Consider the following 17,639-nt stretch of genomic DNA (forward strand, 5'->3'; position numbering starts at 1 on the left):
AATAACTCCCCCCCCTATCTATTTATCCTCTGGTAACCATTTTTTATTGCGGCCTGGTGTATTACAATATTATTTAAAAATGTGGAGGAATTCAGATCGGGCAACCAAACGACAAAATTGGTGCCAAAAAATATTTAATGAAAAAGAGCAATCCAATGAAACCCCCCCACCATGCGATTTGGATGATCTATTTTGGGGTATTGAAAGACTCCTCACCAAAGAAGTAAAAACATGGTGGGATATTAAGGGCCTAGAACATTATATTATGGTTAATAAAATTCCTAGGGGGCTTAGACTCCTAAAACAACCTACATTCTGCAACCTTGATGCAGCCTTTTTAGAAAAATGGGATAAAACATTGCACAACTGTTCCATTGACCTAATGAAGCTTTTGATTGAGGAAAAGAAGAACTCCCTCCTAGAATTGGAGAAGAATATCAAGTGCAAAGAAACAGAACTTGAACCTTTTAAAGATAAAGAGGACTATAAAATTAATGAAAAGGTTCTTAACAGGAAAATGGAACACATTGAAGAAGAGGTCACCAAGAATAAGGAGAAAAAGTTTCTCAGGGACAAAACAGACTATGAACACGGAAAAATAAAACATTGGAGCAGGTTTGGAACCATCAATCAACAATCTAACCGAACAGACAGACCGTATTGGAAAACAGTACCAGTTAAAGGGAAATCATCACGAAATAAACACACCATCTCCTACCTTAAGGATGCAGAACAGATTCACACTTTCACAACACTACAAAGATTGAACTCTAACAATGACCAGACTTTTTTGGCCCAAAGAACAGGAACAAGACCCAAAGAAGCCCCAAGAAACTCCCTGAAGGAAGACATTCGCCTCGCATCACCTCTCAAAAGAAGGTACACAGAGGAAGAGGAAAACGGGGCAGCAGGAGGGAGAGAGAACAAAAAAAGAGCATTACACTGACGGACACAAAGGAAAAAGGAATCTTTAATCTCTCACAACATACATTGTCGAAACCAGAATTATCTTTACTTAATAAAGGCCTCACATTCGCACCCACTGGGGGTCTCAACAAATTTGAAACCTTTATTGATCTAAATAAATTCATTAGAAAACTAATATTAAAAAGACATTTTCTAAGGAAAGAGGATGCTGTTATTAGTAACTATGAAAATCAATCAAAGTTAGGTCTAAAACCGACCTCAAAGTTTTACCCTCTGGATTCAAAGGGAAGTAATATTAGTATCTTTTATGAGATGGTAAAAAAGGATCTATGTGAAACTAACTTGGATGCAATTAAAGAGAGGAACATCACAAACCGAGAAAAAGAAGCTCTTAAGAAATTACAGAAGAATCAAGAAATCATGATAAAACAAGCTGACAAAGGGGGGGGTCTGGTTATCATGGACCGCAAAAAATACATCAATGAAGCTCAGACTACTTGAAGATGAGGCTTCATACACTAAATTATCTGGTGACCCCAAAGATATCTTCGTTGATGAACTAAGAACACTCCTGGTGCGCGGTCTACGCACAGACGTCATTACTAAGGAAGAATTCCAATTTCTGATGAAATCAGACCCCATTACCCCTATTTTTTATTTCTTGCCCAAAATTCACAAAAACCTGGAAAACCCGCCCGGAAGACCTATTGTGGCGGGTATTGATTCACTCACATCAAATTTATCGGAATACGTAGATGTTTTCCTCAAAACCTATGTGAAAGAGCTACCATCATACCTGAAGGACACTACCGCTGTGTTGAACTCCTTAAAAGACCTTGAATGGAAAGACACTTTTAGGTGGGCGACAATAGATGTTCAGTCGTTATACACTTGAATAAACCACGAAAAAGGAGTAACAGCATGCAGAGAATTCATGGAGAATGATACCACACTAACAGCCACCCACAAAGATTTTATTTGTGATGTTATGTTTTTTATTCAGCACAACTATTTTACATTTTTAGATCATTTTTATTTACAGCGATGTGGAACCGCTATGGGTACGATTTTTGCACCGAGCTTCGCAAATCTATTCATGGGCAGTTGGGAGAAGAATTTTATCTATGGTAACCATGATTTTAAGAACCATTTGATTTTTTATCGTCGCTACATAGATGACATTTTAATTATCTGGGACGGCACAGAAGAATGTTTTTATAAGTTCGTTGAATTCCTGAGCAGTAACGAGCTAAATCTTGTTTTTACATCAAAGATCAATAAAGAATCTATTGAATTCCTCGATCTGATTTTAGAGGGGATGGATGGAAAAGTTGAAACCAAGAACTTCATTAAGCCAGTTGACACAAATAGTTACCTTCACTACAAAAGTAACCATTTAAAGAAATGGAAAAACAACATCCCCTTCTCCCAATTTAACAGAATAAAGAGAAATTGCAGTAACCAGGAAGAATGCGAAGCCCAAATTGAGAAGTACAAAAGCAGATTTGAGGATAAAAAATATCCAATCAACATCTTGGAAGTAGCGGCTACTAAAGCAAGGCACTGGAGATATCAACATTACTAGAATACAAGCCCAAAGAAATCAAAAAAGATTCCGTTTCGTTTATTACAACATATAATCGCCATGAAAAATCCATCAGAGACTCACTTAGTAATCATTGGGGTATCATATTAATGGACCCGGTCCTTAAGGAAATCCTGCCTACTCGCCCCGAGATCATCTTCAGAAAATCAAAGAATCTTAAAGACGTTTTAGCACCAAGAATGCTACGAAAGGAACCTGAAGAAAGTACACAAATGCCAAAATGCACTGGATCCTTTAAATGTGGCCGATGCAACATTTGCAGGTACCTACACCCAGTGAGGAAAACATTCACAGACACAAAGAAAAAGGAAATGTACAAAATCAAAGATTTTATAAACTGCAATACCCAATCAGTGATCTATCTATTGGAATGTGAATGTGGAAAACAATACGTGGGAAAAACAAAGAGACCACTAAAAATAAGGATCCAAGAACATATCCGCAATATAAAAAATAAAATGGAGAACCACGCTGTATCCAAACATTTCAAGATAGCACATAACTCCAATCCGGAGGCTTTGACTTTTAAAGCAATTGAATTAGTGAAGCTGGGAGAAAGAGGCGGTGACCTGGCAAATAAACTTTCACGTAGAGAAATGTATTGGATTTTCCAATTACAGACACTCCACCCTAAGGGATTCAATGACTATTATGAAATCGCTCCGTTCCTGTGAACCCTTTGGTGCCATCATTACGGTTGGATTCCAATCCCCTGTTCTTCATCCACCCCGTAACACAACCACGGCATAGCCAATCTTACCCAATATCACCTCCTTCACTCCAATCCCCCTCCTATCATCTACTTTCCCATCCCCCTCCCCCACTTCCATAGTGACCACCTCCTCTGCCACCCCCACCCCCACCACCACTCCCCCCCCACCCCCTCTGATCTGATATATGTTTATATTAATATTATGCTTATAATTGTAATATGACACATGTATGGTAAGTAATTATTACAGTCAAACCACACTGGAAATGCCCAATCTCGCCCGATCTTGGAAGCGAAGCAATGTTGGGCCTGATCAGTACCAGACTAGGGAGACCACCTGGGAATATCAGGTACTGTAACCAAAACCTATATATAAAAAAGCCTACATGAGCTAGTCATTATTGCAACTGCTCTATAAAAACATATATGAACCTATCACTAGCCCTATGTTAACGTCTGCACTTATAAACATGATTATATTGTCTGCACTTTATCATTAATTGCACTAAGCACCACAATTAATTCTACTTATGTCAATTACACTTATTTTTATTTTTACTACATTACGTATCTGCACGTCAGCGCACTTTATTGACTATCTAATTGATGAAGCACTTTCTATTCATATATATGAATGCCCCAGTATCTACTGAGGAACTGCTATTATGGTGACCAAATTGCTTTTAATCACCTACTAATTAAACTTCTCTTTCTATTTCCATGTTTCACGGAGGATCAGTATAATAATATCCCTGATTATGGCCTCCACTAACATGGCCGCCGCATGAAATGCCTATAAGAAAAACACAAAGATGGCCGCCGATGGAGCTCTTTGTATGAATACTCCTGGCCTCTAGGAAGAACAGAATCTGTGGAAACCGCGGGCGCATGCGCGGTCGCGTCTCCGGAAGTGGGGCGGAAGTGACGCGACGTCAGAATACCGGAAATGTGGCGGAAAAGCCGCCAGCGCTTCTTAATGACTTTTTCTCGACCTCTCTTGCTCCAAATCTGCATTTTAAGTATTTATTACACATTGTACTGATATATAACATTTGATCATGATATATAAGAACTCTAACTACTAGATTATAGTCTGTTCTGCAACACCATGTGCAAACAACAGGAAGTGATGTCATAATTGCTACTAGATGAGTACTGGTATAAATAGAAGCCTGGTCCCACTCTGCCAACACCCCTTGATGAAGTCTGAATGACGAAACGCGTTGGGCAACCTGGCAGTGACCATATACCCAGTTAAGCAATAATCTTCTTATCTACATTTTTAACTGGTAATATATTTAATATTTGTGTAAATTGTTTTTATCCCATCTTTTAAAGAGACCTGTTATTAAGAAATTTTTTATATGAAAAACTTTTTATGTGAAAACTTCTTATGTGAATAAATTGTATTTTATTATATATTTATTTACTTTTAGTGTGAGTTTTTAAAGACACCGTTGGTCGCTATATCCCCCCCCCCCCCCTTTTGTGCATTCTTTCATATCGCAGGGAACCACCATCCCTGTTTGGGGGTCAGCTGACGCCCTTTTGAATCTTTAGGGAGTGTCTATTTTAAACTTCAATTTTTATGTTACATTCTATTTCTTAGCCTTAATAATTGTTAAGCACAAGTGGCGCAATAACTCCCCCCCTATCTATAGATATATATATATATATATATATATACACACACACACACACAACGTGCAATGAGGCGGCACTCGGAGACTTCTTAATGTGCAATTTTATTTGTGCATCAACGTTTCGGGGACGCAGCCCCTTCGTCAGGATAAATGTGAAACAAACCAAACAGTGTTTAAACACTGTTTAGTTTTCGTTGTCTGAACTACCTTCATAAACTGGCATTCTGGTCCGCATCCCGCAAAGTGAAGGATATCCAATGGGAGGGTAATAAGCTTTTCATATTCCAGGATTATTTGGTGGAATTGACCCGGGCCCGTAAAGCTTTTTCCCCCATTTGCACTCAACTTGTATCAGAGGGTCGCAAGTTGGCCTACTCTACCCCGCACGCTTGCGCATTTATGAGGGTACCTCCCACAAAGACTTTCTATCGCCTGCTGACGCTGTGGCCTACCTCCGTAAAATCTCCAGAGAAAACAACACAGATATTACTGACCTCCCCTCAGCTCCAACTTGATCATATTTCACAAGTTCTCCCCCTGCGGTCTCGTCATTTCTTCCACATGGACTGCCTTGGTTCTTTTTGTTATTGCAGCGACTACTCCCTTACACTGCACTGGCTGCTGCTGCTCCGTATTTGATTCTGCTTTGATCTATCTTTGATATGTTCTCATATATAAGTGTATTCTACAATTGCTCACCATGTTATCCACACAGGCTGGGGGCTACCCCACTATCATGGACTTCCGTGGTTATGTTTGCTTATTCACAAATTTTAACATAGGTTTTCTACTATATTCTGCTCACTGCATCTCGCCTATGATATGTTGTTCTTCAGAGTATACTGTTATCTTGTTTATTTTTTAGGTTTTCTTGGTGGGTATTGTTACCAGTAGCGAATCTTGCCACGGGCAAGCAGGACTTTTGCCCAGGGCGCTGCCTTCCGGAGGGTGCCAGCGCCATCCGGAGGGTGCCGGCGCCATCCGGAGGGCACCGCACCAGGGCAAGATCCGCTGCTGCTGTGCCCCCCGCTGCCCGCTGTGTCTTGCTGCCGCTGCCTGCTGTGAAGGGAAACTAGACGCATAGCGTCTAGTTTCCCTTCGTGGAGAGGACCTTATATGCCTTGTACTAACCTCATGCACATGCCCGCTGCTCATGCACTCAGTCCGCCGTGCGTGCACATATCCGCAATTTGCGTAGGATCGCTCCGGCGATCATGCGCGTGATATGGGTATTTACGGCAGAGCTGGTGAGCGCGTAGAGTAGGGGTGGGCAACGTGCGGCCCGCGGGCCGGATGCGGCCCGCGAACCGATCCTGTCCAGCCCCGCTTTCCCATACCACTGTGCAATGACAAGCGGCCCGACTGGCTGAGCCGCTCGTCATTGCGCTACCTAACTCCAAGAAGCGGCGCCGCAGAGGAAATCCCGGTCACGTCACTGGGTCTGCTGACCGGGATTTCCACTGTGAGGTCAGGCGCTGGGCGGCACTGGGGGCGGGGCCACCGCAGGAGCGGGCAGCAGGCAGTAGCAGCAGGGACTCCGTGCGGGGCAGCGGGGATCAGGCAGCGGGCCCCGGATCTGCCACTGTGAAAAAAGGTAAAGGAATAAATGCTCAACTTTAAAAGCTGCTATATAGGTTCAGGGGAGGGGAGGGTTGGTTAGGAGGGGAGGGACTGCTATATGGGTTTAGGGGAGGATAGAGACTGCTATATAGGTCCAGCAGAGGGGGGGAGAGGGAGGAAGGAGGGAAGGGTAGAGACTGCTATATAGGTCCAGCGCTATTTTTTTTATTACTGGATTTTTTATTACTGGATTACTTTTTTTTTTAGACATTTTGTTTTTTGCCCGTAAAAAACGACGTATTTAATGTATATTGTGGTGTATGTTTTTATAGTGTTATATATATATATATATATATATATATGATTTTACTCACCGGTAAATCTATTTCCCGTAGTCCGTAGTGGATGCTGGGAACTCCGTAAGGACCATGGGGAATAGACGGGCTCCGCAGGAGACTGGGCACTCTAAAAGAAAGATTAGGTACTATCTGGTGTGCACTGGCTCCTCCCACTATGACCCTCCTCCAGACCTCAGTTAGGATACTGTGCCCGGAAGAGCTGACACAATAAGGAAGGATTTTGAATCCCGGGTAAGACTCATACCAGCCACACCAATCACACCGTATAACTCGTGATACTACACCCAGTTAACAGTATGAAATATAACTGAGCCTCTCAACAGATGGCTCAACAATAACCCTTAGTTAGGCAATAACTACATACAAGTATTGCAGACAATCCGCACTTGGGATGGGCGCCCAGCATCCACTACGGACTACGAGAAATAGATTTACCGGTGAGTAAAATCTTATTTTCTCTGACGTCCTAGTGGATGCTGGGAACTCCGTAAGGACCATGGGGATTATACCAAAGCTCCCAAACGGGCGGGAGAGTGCGGATGACTCTGCAGCACCGAATGAGAGAACTCAAGGTCCTCCTCAGCCAGGGTATCAATTTTGTAGAATTTAGCAAACGTGTTTGCCCCTGACCAAGTTGCAGCTCGGCAAAATTGTAAAGCCGAGACCCCTCGGGCAGCCGCCCAAGATGAGCCCACTTTCCTCGTGGAATGGGCTTTTACTGATTTAGGATGCGGCAATCCAGCCGCAGAATGCTCCAGCTGAATTGTGCTACAAATTCAGCGAGCAATAGTCTGCTTAGAAGCAGGAGCACCTATTTTGTTGGGTGCCCACAGGATAAAAAGCGAGTAAGTTTTCCTGACTCCAGCCGTCCTGGAAATATAAATTTTTAAGGCCCTGACTACGTCCAGTAACTTGGAATCTTCCAAGTCCCTAGTAGCCGCAGGCACTACAATAGGTTGGTTCAAGTGAAAAGCTGATACCACCTTAGGGAGAAACTGGGGACGAGTCCTCAATTCTGCCCTATCCATATGGAAAATCAGATAAGGGCTTTTACATGACAAAGCCGCCAATTCTGACACAAGCCTGGCCGAAGCCAAGGCCAATAACATGACCACTTTCCACGTGAGATATTTCAAATCCACAGTTTTAAGTGGCTCAAACCAATGTGATTTTAAGAAACTCAACACCACGTTGAGATCCCAAGGTGCCACAGGAGGCACAAAAGGGGGCTGAATATGTAGCACTCCCTTTACAAATGTCTGAACTCCAGGCAGTGAAGCCAGTTCTTTCTGGAAGAAAATCGACAGAGCCGAAATCTGGACCTTAATGGAACCCAATTTTAGGCCCATAGTCACCCCTGACTGTAGGAAGTGCAGAAAACGACCCAGATGAAATTCCTCTGTTGGGGCCTTCCTGGCCTCACACCACGCAACATATTTTCGCCAAATACGGTGATAATAGTTTGCGGTTACTTCTTTCCTGGCTTTTATCAGCGTTCTAATGACTTCTTCCGGAATGCCCTTTTCCTTTAGGATCCGGAATTCAACCGCCATGCCGTCAAACGCAGCCACGGTAAGTCTTGGAACAGACAGGGCCCCTGCTGTAGCAGATCCTGTCTGAGCGGTAGAGGCAATGGGTCCTCTGATATCATTTCTTGAAGTTCCGGGTACCAAGCTCTTCTTGGCCCATCCGGAACCACGAGTATCGTTCTTACTCCTCGTTTTCTTATTATTCTCAGTACCTTTGGTATGAGAGGCAGAGGAGGGAATACATAAACCGACTGGTACACCCACGGTGTCACTAGAGCGTCCACAGCTATTGCCTGAGTGTCCCTTGACCTGGCGCAATATCTAGTTTTTGTTTAGGCGGGACGCCATCATGTCCACCTGTGGCCTTTACCAACGGTTTACCAACAGTTGGAAGACTTCTGGATGAAGTCCCCACTCTCCCGGGTGTAGGTCGTGTCTGCTGAGGAAGTCTGCTTCCCAGTTGTCCACTCCCGGAATGAACACTGCTGACAGTGCTAAGACGTGATTTTCCGCCCATCGGAGAATCCTTGTGGCTTCTGCCATCGCCATCCTGCTTCTTGTGCCGCCCTGTCGGTTTACATGGGCGACTGCCGTGATGTTGTCTGATTGGATCAGTACCGGCTGGTTTTGAAGCAGAGGCCTTGTCAGACTTAGGGCATTGTAAATGGCCCTCAGTTCCAGAATATTTATGTGTAGGGACGACTCCTGACTTGACCAAAGTCCTTGGAAATTTCTTCCCTGTGTGAATGCCCCCCAGCCTCGAAAGCTGGCATCCGTGGTTACCAGGACCCAGTTTTGTATGCCGAATCTGCGGCCCTCTTGAAGATGAGCACTCTGCAGCCACCACAGTAGAGATACCCTGGTCCTTGGAGACAGGGTTATCAGCCGATGCATCTGAAGATGCGATCCCGACCACTTGTCCAAGAGGTCCCACTGAAAGGTTCTTGTATGGAACCTGCCGAATGGAATTTTGATTCGTAAGAAGCTACCATTTATCCCAGGACTCGTGTGCAGTGATGCACCGATACCTGTTTTGGTTTCAGGAGGTCTCTGACTAGAGATGACAGCTCCTTGGCTTTCTCCTGCGGGAGAAACACTTTTTTCTGTTCTGTGTCCAGAACCATCCCCAGGAACAGTAGGCGTGTGGTAGGAACCAGCTGTGACTTTGGAATGTATAGAATCCATCCGTGCTGTTGTAGCACTTCCCGAGATAGTGCTACTCCGACCAACAACTGCTCCTTGGACCTCGCCTTTATAAGGAGATCGTCCAAGTACGGGATAATTAAAACTCCCTTTTTTCGAAGGAGTATCATCATTTCTGCCATTACCTTGGTAAAGACCCTCGGTGCCGTGGACAGTCCAAACGGCAGTGTTTGGAATTAATAATGGCAATCCTTTACCACAAATCTGAGGTACTCCTGGTGAGGATGGTAAATGGGGACAAGTAGGTAAGCATCCTTGATGTCCAGGGATACCATGTAATCCCCCTCCTCCAGGCTTGCAATAACCGCCCTGAGCGATTCCATCTTGAACTTGAATTTTTTTATGTATGTGTTCAAGGATTTCAAATTTAAAATGGGTCTCACCGAACCATCCGGTTTCGGTACCACAAACAGTGTGGAATAGTAACCCTGTCCTTGTTGAAGTAGGGGCACCTTGACTATCACCTGCTGGGAATACAGCTTGTGAATTGCCTCTAGCACAGCCTCCCTGCCTGAGGGAGTTGTCGGCAAGGTAGATTTGAGGAAACGGCGGGGGGGGGGGAGACGCCTCGAATTCCAGCTTGTACCCCTGAGATACTACTTGAAGGATCCAGGGATCCACCTGTGAGCGAGCCCACTGATCGCTGAAATTTTTGAGGCGGCCCCCCCACCGTACCTGGCTACGCCTGTGGAGCCCCCGCGTCATGCGGTGGACTCAGAGGAAGCGGGGGAAGAATTTTGATTCTGGGAACTGGCTGACTGGTGCAGCTTTTTCCCTCTTCCCTCGTCTCTGTGCAGAAAGGAAGCGCCTTTGACCCGCTTGCTTTTCTGAAGCCGAAAGGACTGTACCTGATAATACAGTGCTTTCTTAGGCTGTGAGGAAACCTGAGGTAAAAAAATTTCTTCCCAGCTGTTGCTGTGGATACGAGGTCCCAGAGACCATCCCCAAACAATTCCTCACCCTTATAAGGCTCTATGTGCCTTTTAAAGTCAGCATCACCTGTCCAGTGTCGGGTCTCTAATACCCTCCTGACAGAATGGACATTGCATTAATTCTGGATGCCAGCCGGCAAAATATCCCTCTGTGCATCCCTCATATATAAGACGACGTCTTATGTTCGCAAAATAGTATCCCTGTTTTACAGGGTTACAGACCACGCTGCAGCAGCACTATCTGCAGGTCTCAGTCTAGTACCTGAGTGTGTAAATACAGACTTCAGGATAGCCTCCTGCTTTTTATCAGCAGGTACCTTCAAAGTGGCCGTATCCTAAGACGGCAGTGCCACCTTTTTTGACAAACGGGTGAGCGCCTTATCCACCCTAGGGGATATCTCCCAGCGTAACTTATCCTCTGGCGGGAAAGGGTACGCCATCAGTAACTTTTTAGAAATTACCAGTTTCTTATCGGGGGAACCCACGCTTTTTCACACTTCATTCACTCATTTGATGGGGGAACAAAACACTGCCTGCTTTTTCTCCCCAAACATAAAACTCTTTTTTAGTGGTACTTGGGTTAATGTCAGAAATGTGTAACACATTTTTTATTGCCGGGATCATGTAACGGATGTTCCTAGTGGATTGTGTATATGTCTCAACCTCGTCGACACTGGAGTCAGACTCCGTGTCGACATCTATGTCTGCCATCTGAGGGAGCGGGCGTTTTTGAGCCCCTGATGGCCTTTGAGACGCCTGGGCAGGCGCGGGCTGAGAAGCCGGCTGTCCCATAGCTGTTACGTCATCCAGCCTTTTATGTAAGGAGTTGACACTGTCGGTTTATACCTTCCACCTATCCATCCACTCTGGTGTCGGCCCCACAGGGGGCGACATCACATTTATCGGCATCTGCTCTGCCATCACATAAGCCTCCTCATCAAACGTGTCGACACAGCCGTACCGACACACCGCACACACACACAGGGAATGCTCTGACTGAGGACAGGACCCCACACAGCCCTTTGGGGAGACAGAGAGAGAGTATGCCAGCACACACCAGAGCGCTATATAATTTTGGGATTAACACTATATTGAGTGAATTTTTCCCAATAGCTGCTTGTATATACAATATTGCGCCTAAATTTTGTGCCCCCCCCCCCCCTCTCTTTTTAACCCTTTGAGCCTGAAAACTACAGGGGAGAGCCTGGGGAGCTGTCTTCCAGCTGCACTGTGAAGAGAAAATGGCGCCAGTGTTCTGAGGGAGAAGCCCCGCCCCTTTTTCAACTGACTTTCTCCCGCTTTTTCTGGAATACTGGTAGGGGTAATTTTACATCTATATAGCCTCTAGGACTATATATGATGTAGATTTGCCAGCCAAGGTGTCATATATTGCCCTCAGGGCGCCCCCCCCAGCGCCCTGCACCCTCAGTGACCGGAGTGTGAAGTGTGCATGAGGAGCAATGGCGCACAGCTGCAGTGCTGTGCGCTACCTTGGTGAAGACCGAAGTCTTCTGCCGCCGATTTTCCGGACCTCTTCTTGCTTCTGGCTCTGTAAGGGGGACGGCGGCGCGGCTCCGGGAACGAACACCAAGGCCAGTTCCATGCGGTTGATCCCTCTGGAGCTAATGGTGTCCAGTAGCCTAAGAAGCCCAAGCTAGCTGCAAGCAGGTAGGTTCGCTTCTTCTCCCCTTAGTCCCTCGATGCAGTGAGCCTGTTGCCAGCAGGTCTCACTGTAAAATAAAAAACCTAAAATAAACTTTCTTTCTAGGAGCTCAGGAGAGCCCCTAGTGTGCATCCAGCTCGGCCGGGCACAGAAATCTAACTGAGGTCTGGAGGAGGGTCATAGTGGGAGGAGCCAGTGCACACCAGATAGTACCTAATCTTTCTTTTAGAGTGCCCAGTCTCCTGCGGAGCCCGTCTATTCCCCATGGTCCTTACGGAGTTCCCAGCATCCACTAGGATGTCAGAGAAATATATATATTTTTATATATATATATTTATATATATATACACACTATGTTTTTATTGTTATATACATAACTATAGGCCTAATTCAGACCTGATCGCTAGCAGGCGATTTTTGCACTGCTGCGATCAGGTAGTCGCCGCCTACAGGGGTGGGGGTAATCGCTGTGCAGGGGTGTGATCGCATCTGCAGAGAGCTGCACAAACAAAAGTTTGTGCAGTCTCTGCACAGCCCAGGACTTACTCTTCCAGTGCGATGATCGAGACCGGAGCGGACGTCAGAAACCTTCCCTTCAAATGCCAGGTCCCGCTTGCGTTTTTCCGGACACTCCTCTAAAACGGTCAGTTGCCACCCACAAACGTCCTCTTCCTCTCAATCACCTTGCGATCGCCCGTGCGATCGCTTTGTTCGTACCATCCCGTCGCTGCGGACCGACGCGCCTACACATTGCGGTGCAGTTCAGACCCGATTTACAAGATATTTTGTGTGTGGCCCTCGACTATTCACTGGAAGTGTTAAGCGGCCCCCCAGCTGAAATAATTGCCCACCCCTGGCGTAGAGGGTTATTAGAACATTACACATTTAACCCAAATAGTGTACATTTTAGATATAACTCACCTACACTACATCAGCGAGTATTAATAGTTTAAACAGTTCCTGGACTAAAGGGCCCTACACACTAGCCGATCCGCCGCTGAGCTGCCCGACGGCGGATACGGCCGACCCGGCGGCGGGGGGGGGGGGGCAGTGATGGGGGGAGTGAAGTTTCTTCACTCCCCCCGTCACCCGGCTCCATAGAACTGCAGGCAAATATGGACGAGATCGTCCATATTGGCCTGCATGCACAGCCGACGGGGGACCAGCGATGAACGAGCGCGGGGCCGCGCATCGTTCATCGCTGGAGCCTCCACACTGAAAGATATGAACGAGTTCTCGTTCATTTATGAACGAGATCGTTCATATCTTTCAGAAAATCGGCCAGTGTGTAGGGCCTTTAAGAGATTCGCCTTTGCATGATAGGAAGGGTCAGATAAAGGTTGGAAGGTGATGTCTAGTATCCAGCTGTAGGGTATTTTGAGGGTAACATTCCGGTGTTGGTTAGAGAAAGATCGCTTGTTCCTGCGTATAGTTATGTGCAAAAGTAGAATATGAATTGTAACTGTATTTACTGTATATTATGTATGCGGCTGGAATCCAGAGGATACCACCCACAAGAGCAGTTGGGGAAAGACATCGCCCACCTATTCAAATCCACCTATGACCTCTTCTGTAATGTAAAGACACATCCCTGTGTCCAATGGACAATGAGATTACAGTGACCATTGTATTGTGATTGCATATTGTGTATAAAAAGCCCATTGTTGCCTGGCCGGTCAGAAGACTCTGAACGCTATCTGTATGACCAGCGGAGGACCGGCCGGGTAGCGCTTGCGAACATTCTCACGTATGTACAGTCTCTGTAGCCATTGTTCTGTTTAGATTTACTTGTTAGCCTGTAGTGTATGATTTGTACTGTTTTACCTTTTGGAATTAATCCACGGTGGCCTTAGAACCCTGTGGTTTCAACTACAAATCAGTGTTGTGTCTTCACTTTCCTGCAAGGGTTTTAGAGTGTATTTATCTGTATAAGGTGTATAAGTATTGATAAGGTGTATGCACTGCGGTTACTTTATACCTTCAGCGCTACTTAAGGTCTAAGGTATAACATCATAACATCATTGCAGTACTTTGCTGCTAAGGGTTTAAAGTATAATCATATCATTGTATTGTATCATTAACAAGGTTTAAAGGTTATCAATTGTGTGTGCGCACGCTGTGTGTACTCTGTACACTCAGCGCGGCGTGTGTACGCCAAGTACGTACCACGTGCAGGACTCTGTATGCAAATAGCGTACAAAGGGGGTCATTCCGAGTTGTTCGCTCGTTATTTTTTCCTCGCAACGGAGCGATTAGTTGCTAATGCGCATGCGCAATGTCCGCAGTGCGACTGCGCCAAGTAAATTTGCTATGCAGGTAGGTATTTTACTCACGGCATTACGAGGTTTTTTCTTCGTTCTGGTGATCGTAATGTGATTGACAGGAAGTGGGTGTTTCTGGGCGGAAACAGGCCGTTTTATGGGAGTGTGTGAAAAAACGCTACCGTTTCTGGGAAAAACGCGGGAGTGGCTGGAGAAACGGAGGAGTGTCTGGGCGAACGCTGGGTGTGTTTGTGACGTCAAACCAGGAACGACAAGCACTGAAATGATCGCACTGGCAGAGTAAGTCTCGAGCTACTCAGAAACTGCACACAGGGGTGTATCTTCCTATTGGCCAGGATGGCACTTGCCAGGGGCGCCGGCCAAGAGGGGGGCGCCGCCCGGCAGTGCCACCCGCGCCAGGGGGTAGAATTACATAGTAGTTTTCACTGAGTACATCCGTTAGCTAGCAGTGCTCATCCACTGCCGGACTCTCAGAAGCGTATTGCACTCTGACACTCTCTGTGACTACAGTCACAATGATGGTGAATATAGCCGGGGAGCGGGGCACTTCCAGGTATGGGGAGGGGCGAGGCACCTCCTCTTCCTCATCCGCTCCCCTTCTCATTGGTCCCACGCGGTCTGTCACCAAACACCAGCCACTACAATCAGCACCAGTCAGCAGTGCAGCATGAGCATACCTGTACATTTTCTGGGGGTACCATAGCTGCACTGCATGGTCTATCCTGGCAGTCTGGATCACAGGTTACAAAGAGCTCTGTATGGAGAGGTATCTAGACCAGTGACTGCCTGTCCAGCTGTGTTGAGACTACAAGTCCTAGCACACCTTGTCAATTGGATTTGCTGGGACATGTAGTGAAATCACACCTAGAGAGGGGTTTTTAACTGTATGTATGTGTGCATATATCCCCTCGGTGTCCCTGTCCGCACCCTCCTTGTAATTCCCCCTTAGTGTCACTGCCCGCACCATCCCTGTAACTGCCCCCTCAGTGACCCTGCCCATGAACTCCCGTAATTCCCTCTCAGTGTCCCTGCCCGCACCCTCCCCATAATTCCCCCTCAGTATCCCTGCCTGCACCCTTCCCGTAATTCCCTCTCAGTGTCCCTACCAGCACCCTAACCGTAATTCACCTTCAGTGTCCCTGTCTGCACACTCCTTGTAATTCCCCCTCAGTTTCCCTGCCTGCACCCTCCCCATAATTCCCTCTCAGTGTCCCTGCCCGCACCCTCCCCGTAATTTCATCTCCGTGTCCCTGCTCATACACCTGTAATTCCCCCTCAGTGTCCCTGCCTGCTCACTCCTCGTAATTCCCCCTCAGTCTCCCTCCCTGCACCCTCCCCGTAATTCCATCTCCGTATCCCTGCCCGCACCCTCCTCAGTGTCCCTGCCTGCGCCCTCCCCGTAATTCCATCTCAGTGTCCCTGCCCGCACCCTCCTCGTAATTACTCCTCAGCAGGGCCGTAACTAGGTGTGTGCCAGCGGTGCCTGGCACACAGTGCCCATGCACTGTTGACGCAGTACCGCTGGTAACACCCGTAGTTCCGCAATGCAATGTGAGCCTGCGGTAGTTAAAGTGCAGCCCGCGGGCAGTAAAGCCCTGCCCCCACCCTTGGAAACCTGAGCTTACAGTTCAGCCAGACCACTCACCCCTTCCACCAGAGGTTATAATGAGCCGTGGCAATACTGCCTGGGCCCCTCCGCCGCCGCAACCACCGTAGGTTAAAGTGAGCTGCGGATTGCTGTAGTGCCTGATCCTCCCCTCACCTCACACCCACTCCTGCCAGAGTTACAATGCAGTGCATACAACGGCAACCCGGCAGTCATGTCCTCCCCCTCCTGCCTGGAGGTTACAGTGACTATTTTCTGCACTCCTGTAGACCTGTACTCCCAGGGGACATGCCGGCTGAAAATCTCTAGATCTAAAACCACACACAGCGGCAGTGAGCGGCGGCCAGCGAGCTCCTGGACTGCATCTAAGCAGCCTCTCTGCCCCAGCCTGTGCTTGTCAGTGAGCGGCCTGGTCTCTGGGCAATGGATTGACAGTGTCCCATGAGATCAGGATCATGCAGTAGCCACACAACTACAACTGGGTGAGCAGAACAGCAGCAAGTGGTGGGGACACTTCATGCCAGCCCTTAGAAAGGTGAGAGGAGAGAAGTGCCTGGGTCCTGATGCTGTGGAACCACAAGTCCCATCATGCCCTGACAGACATTACATGATAGAGCATGTTTGGACTTGTGGTTCCATCATAGCTGGAGAGCAGACATTACCTACCTCCGAGTTCTCATGATCTTTGTACAGGGCCGTAGCTAGGTGTGTTCAGAGTGTTCTCGGCCCACAGTACATAGGCATTGAGGACAGAGAACCGGCACGTAATGTGTAAAAGGGAGCTCTCCCTGCCGTAACGTGTAAAAGGGAGCTCTGCCTGCCATAATGTGTAAAAGGGAGCTCTGCCTGCCGTAACGTGTAAAAGGAAGCTCTGCCTGACGTAACGTGTAAAAGGGAGCTCTGCCTGCCGTAATGTTTAAAAGGGAGCTCTGCCTGCCGTAATGTGTAATAGGGGCTCTACATGGTGTAATGTGTAAAATGGGGCTCTGCCTGGCGTAATGTGTGTAAGTGGCGTCATTTGATTAATGGAGACCACTGTTAAGCGTGATATGAATTGGTATTATTTTGTTGCCATGCCTCTTCCACATAAAGCCACACCCTTATAGTTTTGGCGTACACCTACAGCGCGCACTGGCCCTATTTTAAATATGGGGGTGGGGGGGCGATGAAGCTGTTTCTTGCACGGCACTGCTCCTCAGTGTCCCTGCCTGCACCCTCCCCGTAATTCCGTCTCAGTGTCCCTGCCCGCACCCTCCTCGTAATTCCTCCTCAGTGTCCCTGCCTGCACCCTACCCGTAATTCCATCTCAGTGTCCCTGGCCGCACCCTCCTCGTAATTCCTCCTCAGTGTCCCTGCCTGCACCCTACCCGTAATTCTCCCTCAGTGTTCCTGACCTCAGCTTCCCTGTGACTCCCCCTCAGTGTCCCTGCTCGCACACTCCTGTCATTCCCTCTCAGTGTCCCTTCCCGCACCCTCCCTGTAATTGCCCCTCAGTGTCCCTGACCTCAGCCTCCCTGTAGCCCCTCCCTCTCATTTTCCCTACCCAAACCCTCTTGTAATTCCCCCTTAGTGTCCCTGACCACCGTCTTCCTGTGACTCCCTGCTCAGTGTCCCTGC

At 47.2% G+C, this 17,639-nt stretch overlaps 1 pseudogene; it reads left to right on the top strand.

Annotated features, from left to right (window-relative positions):
• The first annotated feature begins 3,487 nt into the window (after positions 1-3,487).
• Positions 3,488-3,607, top strand: LOC134945196 (5S ribosomal RNA; annotated as a pseudogene).
• Positions 3,608-17,639: the final 14,032 nt, after the last annotated feature.

Source organism: Pseudophryne corroboree, chromosome 1 (assembly GCF_028390025.1).
Source record: "Pseudophryne corroboree isolate aPseCor3 chromosome 1, aPseCor3.hap2, whole genome shotgun sequence".
Taxonomy (NCBI): domain Eukaryota; kingdom Metazoa; phylum Chordata; class Amphibia; order Anura; family Myobatrachidae; genus Pseudophryne; species Pseudophryne corroboree.